Here is a 12146-nt window from a genome sequence, read left to right on the forward strand (position 1 = left end):
TATAGAATATAGATACATACCAAGAAAGTGATTGAGGCCATTGTTTGATTCTAGCTCACTTATCCCAAATTAGCCTACCTTTTACATCACCCTTGTTAGCCCCTTTGAGCCTTTAAAACCCCTCCTGTTCTATAAATCACATTACTAGCCTTAAGCAGAAAAACAAAATAAAAATCCCAAGTTGAATCCTTGGTTAGCTTAAGATAGAAATTGTGTAATTGTTTAAGTGTGGGGAACCTTATGGGAACATGGATGATAGAAACAAAGTTAGAAATTTAAAAAGAATAAAAATATTTCAAAATAAAATTCTGGGAAGCATGCTCATGTGAAATCAAAGCAATTAAATTACCATGTGCATTAAAAAAAATTATATATTTTATTTCAGTACCCAAATAAGGGGATACAAAAGAATTCCCTAAATGCAAAAAAAAAAAAAAAAAGGCAATGCACATGGGATAAAAAAAATTAAAATTAAGGCATGAGCATGTAACATAAAAAGTGGAAAAAAATTGGGTAAATAGGTAAAGAAACCTTTGAATTACAAAATATGTATGTTAGGTGAGATCTTAGACTAATCAAGGATTCACTTATTAGCTCACTTAGCCTTATACATATACCTTTACCTTTACCTTGGCCCCATTACAACCTTGGAAAAGACCTCATGATTTTTGTATGTCTATATTCTATAATTGTTGATTGGTTAGATGAAGAACAAAGTTATAGAAATTAAGGATAAAAAGAAGAATAGAGTGATTAACCCAATAAACACTGAGTGACTAGAGAGTAAACACAAAATCCAGTGAGGGTTCAATAGCTCATCAACATATATTTCTGCTTAAATTGTTAATTGTCTTGTAAGTTTGTAAAATATTTTTCTTTCCCATCTCAATTATAAAAGTGCTTTATCATTATCTAAGGTTTGGCTATGCATATATGATTCCTTGAGAGTGTGAATTAATTTAACTACATGTAAGTTTTATATACAACTGAATAACAATTAGAATTGCATGATTCATTTAGGTAGTTACATTTAGAATAGATTGCATTACATGAGATTCCACCACTTCAACCTTACCTTACTCTTTATCTTGGATTTAGCATGAAGACATGCTATTGTTTAAGTGTGGGGAGGTTGATAAACCCATATTTTATGATATATTTTGTGCTCAATTTAAGTGATTTATTCAATCCTTCACTCACTTATTCATGTTAATTGCATGGTTTTACTTTCCCTTCCTTATTATGTGATGTGTGTGAAAAACATGTTTCCTATTCTTTAAAAATAATTATTTTAATTACCCTTTTATTACCATTCGATGCCGTGATTTGTGTGTTGAGTAGTTTCAGATCTTCTAAGGCAGGAATGACTTAAAGGATGGAAAGGAAACATACAAAAATGGAAGGAAAGTACAAAATGGAGTTTTTGAAGAAGCTGACAGCGACGCAAACGCATGGACGACGCGGCCGCATGGCTAGCGCGAAAAGGCAGTGACACGAACGCATAAATGACGCGATCGCGCGCCACGAGCAAAATGCAGATGACGCGGGTGCTTGACCGAAGCAAACGCGTGATAAGGAAAACTCCAAATGACGCGACCGAGATCAGAGGTTATGAAGTGGGAGATTGCATCCATTCAGGAGGAGAGTCTCCAATTAGTTACTTTGGATGATTTAGATGTAGTTTTTAGAGAGAGGTTCTCTCCTCTCTCTTTTAGGATTTAGAATTAGGATTTCTTTTGCTTTCAGGATTATCTCTTTTCATCAGGTTCAATATTCTTTTTTATTTATTTTCTCAATATTGATTTATGAACTTTTCTATGTTACAGATAATTCTCTTAATTAATGATATTTGAGGTATTTCAGTTTATGATTGCTTTCTTTTATTTACATTATTGTTATTTCCAATCTGAAGACATTTTTTTTATTCCAGCAGATTTGCTTTTTCCCCTTTTGGTCTTGGTCAAGAAATTAGTAACTCAGGAGTTATCAAACTCAACGTGATTGATAATTGTTATCTTGTTAATTGAATTGAACTTCAATAATTCCAGTCTTTTCTTAGGGATTGACCAGAACCTGAAGTTCAGACTAATTAATCCACTTGATCTTCCTTTGCTTTAGTAAAGGCTAACTAAGTGGGATTATGACTCAATTCTCATCACCATTGATAAGGATAACTAGGATAGGACTTCCAATTTCTTATAACTTGCCAAGAGTTTATTTTACAGTTATTTATTTATTTTATTTGCCATTTAAATTACTCATTCCTTATTTTCAAAGACCCCAATTTACAATCTTCATAACCAATAATAAGAACATACTTCCCTGCAGTTCCTTGAGAAGACGACGCGAGGTTTAAATACTTCAGTTATCAATTTTAAAGGGGTTTGTTACTTGTGACAACCAAAATATTTGTACGAAGGGATTTTCTGTTGGTTTAGAAACTATACTTACAACGCAATTATTTTCATTCTTTACCGACATTAAATCTCGCTCGTCAATGACTCGAGTCACCTCTACTCAGTTTATTTTAGTCTTCATGATATGGTTTAAGCATACTCACATGGAAGACTAGGTGGATCTTCATAGTGGGAGGGAGTTGTACTTTGTAAGCAACATTCCCAACACATCCAATGATCTCAAATGGCCCTTCATATTTGTTAATTAAGCCCTTATGAACCTTGTGAAAGGCTTTGAATTATTGTGGAAGAAGTTTAATCATTACCTTGTCTCTCACTTGATAGCTTGCATGCCTCCTCTTCTTATCTGCTCATTTCTTCATCCTCTTTGCAGCTTTGTCGAGGTAAGAACAAGTGACATCTGCTTGTTCTTTCCATGACTTAATCATATGATAAGCTCATGGGCTCTTTCCTGAGTAAGAGGAAGAAAGAGAGTGTGGTGTAAGCGGCTATTATTCGGTCACAATCTTGAATGGACTTTTCTCTGTGGACTCGCTCCTTTGCAAATTGTATGAGAACTGAGCAATATCGAGGAGTTTTGTCCAATCCTTCTGATTAGCGCTTACAAAATACATCAAGTAACACTTGAGTAAGGCATTAACTCTCTCAGTCTGCCCATCGGTTTGAGGATAGAAACTTGTTGAAAATTGAAGCTCCGACCGAAGAAGTTTGAACAACTCCATCTATAGTCATCCTGTGAAGCGTGGATCTCGATCACTAATGATACTCTTAGGCAATCCCTAGTACTTCACCACATTCTTGAAGAATAGTTGTGCTGCTTCCCCTGCAGTGCAGTCAGTAGGGGCAGGTATAAAGGTAGCATACTTCAAAAATCGATCCACTACCACAAGAATAGATCTAAATCCCTCGGATTTCGGTAAGGCAGAGATGAAATCTAGAGAGACACTTTCCCACGACGCTCTGATAGAGGCAGAGGTTCCAACAACCCACTTGGTGTCATATTTTCAATCTTATCTTGTTGGCACACAAGACAGGTCTTCACATGGCTCTCCACTTCATCTTTCATTTGAGGCCAATAATAAGAAGATTCAATGAGTGCCAAGGTCCTTCGCTGACCTTGGTGACCAACCCACTTGGTGTCGTGGCATTCTCTCACTAATTTTCTTCTTAGATTTTTCCATATAAGGACGTGTAGTCTTCTTCCTTTGGTGCAGAGAAGGCCATCTTCTAGCCAAAATCTTTTGGTCTTACCTTCTCTAGCCAACTCTACCAACTTCTTGGCTAATGGATCATGATGCAACCCTTCTTTGATGGTATGTACAATATCTCCTTCGACCATAGAAATGGCTACCAACTCAGCCATGCGGCTCAGTGCATCTGCTACCACATTAGTCTTGCTTGACTTGTATTCAAATTCGAAATTAGACTCAGCTAAGAAATCTTGCCACCTAGCTTTTAACTTCTTCTGAGTTTGGAAGTAGCTTGTAGCTACATTTTCTGTCTTGATGATAAAGTGTGAACCAAGCAAGTAGTGATGCCAAGTTTTCAGACAATGCACTACGGTAGTCATCTCCTTCTCTTGGACCGTATATCACCTCTCTGTATCATTCAACTTGCGACTGTTAAAGGCAATTGGATGTCCTTCTTGTATCAGAATCCCTTCAATAGTGTAGTCAGAAGCATCAGTGTGGACTTCAAATACCTTTGAGTAGTCGAGTAGTGCTAGTACTGGTCCTTCTGCGATAGTAGCCTTCAACTCATCAAAGGCCTTTTGACACTTCTTTGACCATTCCCAAGAGTGATTCTTCTTGAAAAGATTAGTTAATGGTGTAGCCTTGGCGGAGTATCCCTTGATAAACCTCCCATAATAATTAGCCAACCCAAGGAATGACCTCAATTCAGAGACCTTATTTGGCGGCTCCCAGTCTTTGATAGCCTTCACCTTTCCTTGATCCATGCAGAGAGTTCCATCTTTAATTATGTATCCCAAGAAGTGGACTTTATCCCTTGCAAATGAAGACTTTTCCTTCTTCACAGATAGGTTATTCTCTTGCAAGATCTTAAACACGGTTCGTAAGTGTTCTACATGTTCCTCTAAAGTATTGCTATAGACAACAATATAATCTAAGTAGACCACTACAAACCGATCAAGGTAACTGATGAATGGATTTTTGTTGGTAAAGAATTCACAATAAATTCTCGTTGCTAGTATAGTTTCTAAACCAACAAAGAATCCTTTCATACAAAAATTTGGTTGTCACAAGTACAAACCCTTGAAAATAATAACCGAAGTATTCAAACCTCGGGTCGTCTCTCAAAGGAATTACAGGGAGGTGTTCTTGTTATTAGTTATGAGTTGTATATTTTGGGGTTTTGGATTAAGAAACAAGAAAAGTAAATTGCAAAGGAAACAAACTAACAACTATAAAAGCTCTTGGCAAGGAATGAGAATTGGAAGTCCTATCCTTATTATCGTCCTCAATAGTGATGAGAATTGTTCATTGCTCCCACTTAGTTAACCTTCTAATTATGAAGGAAAGTCAAGTGGATGAATCAATTTGATTCCTCAAGTCCTAGTCAACTCCTAAGGAAAGACTAACTTTAGTGGAATCCAAATCAACTAGCAACTTTCAATTATCAATTAACAAAGGAGTTTGATAACTCAAGTGTCACCAATTACTCAACCAAAGCCAAGAGGAGATAAGTCTAGTCTAGAATCCAACCAAGCATTTTGTCAAACACTTGGTAGGCACAAAATAAAAACATAGAAAATTAATAAGAGAATATGAAATCCAAACAACCAATTGTAAGCATCAATAACATAAATCGAAGAAAGCAATCATAAATATGAAATATCTCAAATTGCATTAATATAGAAATTGAATCTAACATGGAGAAGTCATAAACCAAATTGGGAATATAGAGAAATCAACAAAAGAAGTAAAATAAACCAACATACTAGATCAAATAAGAGTAGAAGAAACATAAATTGGAATAGAGTAGAAATCTAAAATTGAAAATAGCTAAACCTAAAATCCTAAAACCTAGAGAGAGGAGAAAGCCTCTCTCTCTAGAAAACTACATCTAAAACCTAAAATTATTCGAATATTTGTTGTGTTGTGAATGAATGTGATTCCCCCACTCTGGAGCCTCTAATCTATGTTTTTCAGGCTTGAAACTTGGCCAAAAATAGCCCAGAAATCGCCCCCAGCGTCTTATGCAATTTCTGCACGTGGCGCATGTCACGCATACGCGTCAGGTACGCATGCGCGTCGATCCTCGCTGGTCATCTTCTTTTTTTCTTGTGTTCCTTCCATTTTGCAAGCTTCCTTTCCATCCTCTAAGTCATTCCTACCCTATAAAGCCTGAAAACACTTAACGCACGGATCACGGTATCGAATGGTATAAAGGAGAATTAAAAATACACAATTTAAAGGCTTAGAAAGCAAGTTTTCAACCATAGAACAAAAATTGGGAAGGAATTGTAAAATCATGCAAATTGTATGAATAAGTGTGCAAAGAATTGATAAAAACCACTCAATTGAGCATAAGATAAACCATAAAATAGTGGTTTATCAATCTCCCCACACTTAAACATTAGCATGTCCTCATACTAAGCTCAAGGAGATCAGAAGAATGAATGGGGGAAAAGTAAGACTCATGTAATGCAACCTATGTATGTGAATGCAACTATATGCTAGGATGTTTCTATCTACTTGGTTAAAAGTAAACAAGTTCTCCAAGACGAATATAAATCAAATTTCACTAATTCAAATCACATAATAAAAGACAAGTAAACTTGTAAGAAGATAGCTCATGAAAGCAGAGAACACAGAATCAAGCATTGAACCCTCACTGGAAGTGTATATGCACTCTAATCGCTCAAGTGTCTAGGGTTGATTCACTCTAATATCCTCTAGTCATGCTTTCTAAAACTTTGTTCTTCATCTAACCAATCAACAAATATTTAATGTACAAATGAAAACATCATGAGGTCTTTTTAAGGTTGTAATAGGGCTAAGGTAAGGGTGGGGATACATGTATGGCCAAGTGAGTTATACTTTGAATCTTTGACTAACCTAAATTCTTACCTAACACACACACATACTCTATATAATTCTAAATTCATGCCTAGCTACCCAAAATCTCACTTTTGTATATTTCACATACTCATGCATCAATCTTTAATTCCATCACATGTGCATTGATCTTTTTATTGAACTTAGCATTGGGGTGATTTTATCCCCTATTCATTTATTTCTTTTCTTTTCTTTTTTTCTTTTTTTTTTTCTTTTTTTTTTGAAATTGAATGAAAACATAATATATCAATGTATATGGTTTCTCTGATTTCACATGAATAAGCATCCAAATTCCCAATTTTTGTCAATAAAAACAATACACATTCTCATCAACCCAAGTTCCCACATGTCCCCACACTTAGTTGGCACACAATCTCTATGTTAAGCTAACCAAAGATTCAATTGGGGTAATTAATTGTTTTTCCGCTTAAGGCTAGTGATATGGTAAAATATAGAACAACTGGGAATTAAAAGGCTAAAAGTGGCAAACAAAGGTAAATGGAATGGTAGGCTATTTGGGATAAGTGAGCTAATAACAATTAATGGCCTCAATCATACGTATGCATGTAAATACCCTAAACAATGGACATATAGAATGGAACAAACTATAGATTGCAATCATAGAGAAGAAAACACACAAGAATAAAAATCATGGTTAAATAATGTAACCATATAATTAAGCTCAAAATCTCACGGGTTATGTATTCTTAGCTATAAATTATGTTCCAAATTACAATCTTCAAACAAGTTTAACTTCAAAATTTTAATTCAAATTAGTGAAATGATATAAAAAGTTTCTTGAAAAAGAAAATATTACTTCAACCAAGTAGTGGTAGAATATGCACAAAATCAAACAAACATGCAATCAAACATGCACATGCAACAACTAATTTAATGAAGAAAATTAAACATTGGTGTTGAGAAGAAAATAACTAACCCACGGAAGTCGGTATCGACCTCCCCACACTTAAAGATTGCACCGTCCTCAGTGCATGCTAAGATGTGCAAGTGGACAGGTGGCTACAACTGATGCTTTTCTCCAAAAATTGTACAGATTGACTCGTCGGTTGCCCCATTGAGAAGCTTTCCCTTTTCCGTCTCGGTGGCCATCCTGAAAGAAGAGAAAAAAGAAGAAAAGTAACCCAGAAACAAATATAGGAAAACAAAGAAAATATGGGTAGGTTAATGCCAAATAATGAGGGTCTCAATTACATGGTAGTTACAACATGTAAAGGAGAAAACAGGATCTCCAAATGACATATTAATAGTGCAAAAATTGTAACAATGGGGGAGAGAGTGGGTAATGAAAGATAGTGTAAGTGCATATCAATGCAAATGGAATACAAGTGTCATAAAAATTAGCATTGACTTATAATTAATAATACCCAACAATTTAAAACAAGTCACGAACACCAAAAATAATGCAAGAGATATTCAACAGTTGAGTAAATAAAATAAAAACATGCATGAAATTAAAATGCAATGAGTGAAGGTATGCTGATGAGCGGATAATTTATACTCTTTTTGCACTGTTTTTATATAGTTTTTAGTATGTTTTAGTATTTTTTATTATATTTTTATTAGTTTTTAGTCAAAAATCACATTTCTAGACTTTACTATGAGTTTGTGTATTTTTCTGTGATTTCAGGTATTTTCTGGCTGAAATTGAGGGACTTGAGCAAAAATCTGATTCAGAGGCTGAAAAAAGACTGCAGATGCTGTTGGATTCTGACCTCCTTGCACTCGAAGTGAATTTTCTGGAGCTACAAAAACTCAATTGGTACGCTCTCAATTGCGTTGGAAATTAGACATCCTGGGCTTTTCAGAAATATATAATAGTCCATACTTTATCCGATATTTGATGGTGCAAACTAGCGTTTAAAGTCTGCCTAAAAATTCTGGCGTAAAATGCCCAAACTGGCACCAGAATTGGAGTTAAACGCCCAAACTGGCACCAAAGCTGGCGTTTAACTCCAAGAACAGCCTAAGCACGAAAAATATTCAATGCTCAGCCCAAGCACACACCAAGTAGGCCCCGGAAGTAGATTTCTGCATTATCTGCACTTAGTTACTCATTTTCTGTAAACCCTAGTAACTAGTTTAGTATAAATAGCACTTTTTACTATTGTATTCGCATGCTAGGAGGCTGGCCACACAGCCATGCCTAATCTTTTGATCATGTTTTGATGATTGAACCCTCTTTGGAAGGCTGGCCTCAAGGCCATACCTAGATCTTTTCACTTATGTATTTTCTACGGTGGAGTTTCTACACCCCATAGATTAAGGTGTGGAGCTCTGCTGTTCCTCACGAATTAATGCAAAGTACTATTGTTCTTCTATTTAATTCAAGCTTATTCTTATTCTAAGATATTCACTCACACTTCAACCTAATGAATGTGATGATCTGTGACACTCATCATTATTCTCACTTATGAACGCATGCCTGACAACCACTTTCATTCTATCTGCAATAGCTTGAGTGTGTATCTCTTGGCCTTCTGATCCACGACGCATGGTTGCCTCTCCTGACAACAGAGCCTTCCATTCCGTGAGATCAGAGTCTTCATGGTATAAGCTAGAATCACTTGGCAGCATTCTTGAGATCCGGAAAGTTATAAACCTTGTCTGTGGTATTCCGAGTAGGATCTGAGATGGGATGACTGTGACGAGCTTCAAACTTGCGAATGTTGGGCGCAGTGACAGTGTGCAAAAGAACAATGGTCCTATTCCGACGCTAGCGGGAACTGACAGATGATTAGTCGTGCGGTGACAGCACATATGTATTTGTTTTCATCCGAGAGGATCATACAGCTTGCCATGGAAGGAGGTAACGCATGGTTGGAAGAAGGCAGTAGGAAAGCAGAGGTTCAGAAGCAACAAAGCATCTTCATACGCTTATTTGAAATTCCTACCAATGAATTACATAAGTATTTCTATCTTATTTTATGCTTTATTTATATTTTAATTATCAAAACTTCATAACCAATTTAATCCGCCTGACTGAGATTTACAAAGATGACCATAGCTTGCTTCAAGCCGACAGTCTCCGTGGGATCGACCCTTACTCACGTAAGGTATTACTTGGACGACCCAGTGCACTTGCTGGTTAGTTGCATCGGAGTTGTGAATAAAAGTGTGAATCACAATTTCGTGCACCAAGTTTTTGGCGCCGTTGCCAAGGATTGTTCGAGTTTGGACAACTGACGGTTCATCTTGTTGCTTAGATTGGATAATTTTATTTTATGTTTAAGCTTTTTATTTTTATTTTCGAAAAATCCAAAAAAAATTAATAAAATCATTAAAACCAAAAATTTTATGTTTCTTGTTTGAGTCTAGAGTCAAATTTTAAGTTTGGTGTCAATTGCATGCCTTAATTTTTCTTTAATTTTCGAACATATATGCATTGTGTTCTTCTTTGTTCTTCAAATTGTTCTTGATGCTTTTCCTTGTTTAATCTTCCATTTTTCTTGTTTTGTATCTTTTCTTGTTTTTTATATGCATTTTAGAAGTATTAGTGTTTAAACATTAAAAATTTCTAAGTTTAGTGTCTTGCATGTGTTTCTTTTCTTAAAAATTTTCAAAAATATGTTCTTGGTGTTCATCTTGACATTCAAAGTGTTCTTGCATGCATTATTAGTTTTGATCTTAAAATTTTTATGTCTTGTGTCTTTTAGTTGTTTTTCTCTCTCCTCATTAAAAATTCAAAAATAAAAAATAATATCCTTCCTTTATTTTACTCATGATTTTCGAAATTTTGGATTGACTTAGTCAAAAATTTTTAAAATTTAGTTGTTTCTTGTTAGTCAAGCCAAAATTTCAATTTAAAAATTCTATCTTTTCAAATCTTTTTCAAAAATCAAATCTTTTTCATTTTTTCTTAATATTTTCGAAAATTTTAAAAATTGATTTTCAAAATCTTTTTCTTACCTTTATTTCATGATTTTCGAAATTATTACTAGTATTTAATGTTTTAATTCAAAAAAATTTCAAGTTGTTACTTGCCTATTAAGAAAGGTTCAATCTTTAAAATTCTAGAATCATATCTTTTAGTTTCTTGTTAGTCAAGTAATCAACTTTAATCTCAAAAATCAAATCTTTTTAATTTCCTTTTCAAATCTTTTTCAAAATAAATTTCAATCATATCTTTTTCAAAACTTAATTTCAAAATCTTTTTCTAACTTCTTATCTTTTCAAAATTGATTTTCAAATCTTTTTCAATTAACTACTTAACTTTTTGTTTGATTTTAAAATTCTTATCTTTTTCAAAACCATCTAACTACTTCCCTCTCTCTCTAATTTTCGAAAATCACTAACATCTTTTTCAAAAAATCTCTTTAATTAACTAATTGTTTTAAATTTTAATTTAATTTTATTTCTTTTAATATTTTTGAATTCTAATTTAAAATTAAAATAAAAACAAAAAATTATTTTTCTTTTCTTATAATTAAAATTCGAATTTCTTCCCTCTCATCTCTTTCTATTTATTTATTTGATTACTAACACTTCTCTTCTTCTTAAAAATTCGAACCCTCTCCCTCTATTTGTGTTCGAATTTTTCTTATCTTATCTCTACCTCATTCTTCTATTCTTCTACTCACATAAAGGAATCTCTATACTGTGACATAGAGGATTCATCTTCTTTTCTGTTCTCTTTTTTTTTCATATGAGCAGGAACAAGAATAAGGACATTCTTGTTGAAGTTGATCCTGAACCTGAAAGGACTCTAAAGAGGAAGCTAAAGGAAGCTAAAACACAACACTCTGGAGAAAACCTTACAGAAATAGAAGACATGGCCGAACCCAATAACAATGGTAGAGAGGCAAGGAAGATGCTTGATGACTTTATTGTACTCTCTTCTGACTTCTGTGGAAGGAGCATCTCAATTCCTGAAATTGGAGCAAACAACTTTGAGCTTAAGCCTCAATTAGTTTCTCTAATGCAGCAGAATTGCAAGTTTCATGGACTTCAATTAGAAGATCCTCATTAGTTCTTAGCTGAGTTCTTGCAAATCTGTGACAGTGTTAAGACCAATGGGGTTAATCCTAAGGTATACAGACTTATGCTTTTTCCCTTTGCTGTAAGAGACAAAGCTAGGACATGGTTGGATTCACAACCTAAAGAAAGCCTGAACTCTTGGGAAAAGTTGGTCAATGCTTTCTTGGCAAAGTTTTTTCCAATTCAAAAATTGAGTAAGCTTAGAGTGGAAGTCCAAACCTTCAGACAGAAGGAAGGTGAATCCCTCTATAAAGCTTGGGAAAGATACAAGCAATTGATCAAAAGGTGTCCTTCTGACATGCTTTCAGAATGGAGCATCTTATGTATATTCTATGATGGTCTGTCTAAATTGTCCAAGATGTCATTGGACCACTCTGCTGGTGGATCTCTTCATCTAAAGAAGACGCCTGAAGAAGCCCAAGAACTCATTGAAATGGTTGCAAATAACCAGTTCATGTATACTTCTGAGAGAAATCCTGTGAATAATGGGATGACTCAGAAGAAAGGAGTTCTGGAGATTGATACTCTAAATGTCATATTAGCTCAGAATAAAATATTGACTCAGCAAGTCAATATGATTTCTCAGAGTCTGACTGGAATGCAAGGTGCATTCGGCAGTACTAAAGAAGCTTCCTCTGAAGAAGAAGCTTATGAT

The 12146-nt window shown here is 34.7% G+C and overlaps 1 non-coding gene across 1 annotated transcript; it reads right to left on the minus strand.

The window, feature by feature from the left end:
- Positions 1-11687: 11687 nt before the first annotated feature.
- Positions 11688-11795, minus strand: LOC148573722 (small nucleolar RNA R71). The gene has a single exon (XR_015906451.1). It is a non-coding gene; the product is annotated as a small nucleolar RNA R71 (small nucleolar RNA).
- Positions 11796-12146: the final 351 nt, after the last annotated feature.

Source organism: Arachis ipaensis, chromosome B2, assembly GCF_059453495.1.
Source record: "Arachis ipaensis isolate K30076 ecotype BB chromosome B2, ASM5945349v1, whole genome shotgun sequence".
In the NCBI taxonomy this organism is placed as follows: domain Eukaryota; kingdom Viridiplantae; phylum Streptophyta; class Magnoliopsida; order Fabales; family Fabaceae; genus Arachis; species Arachis ipaensis.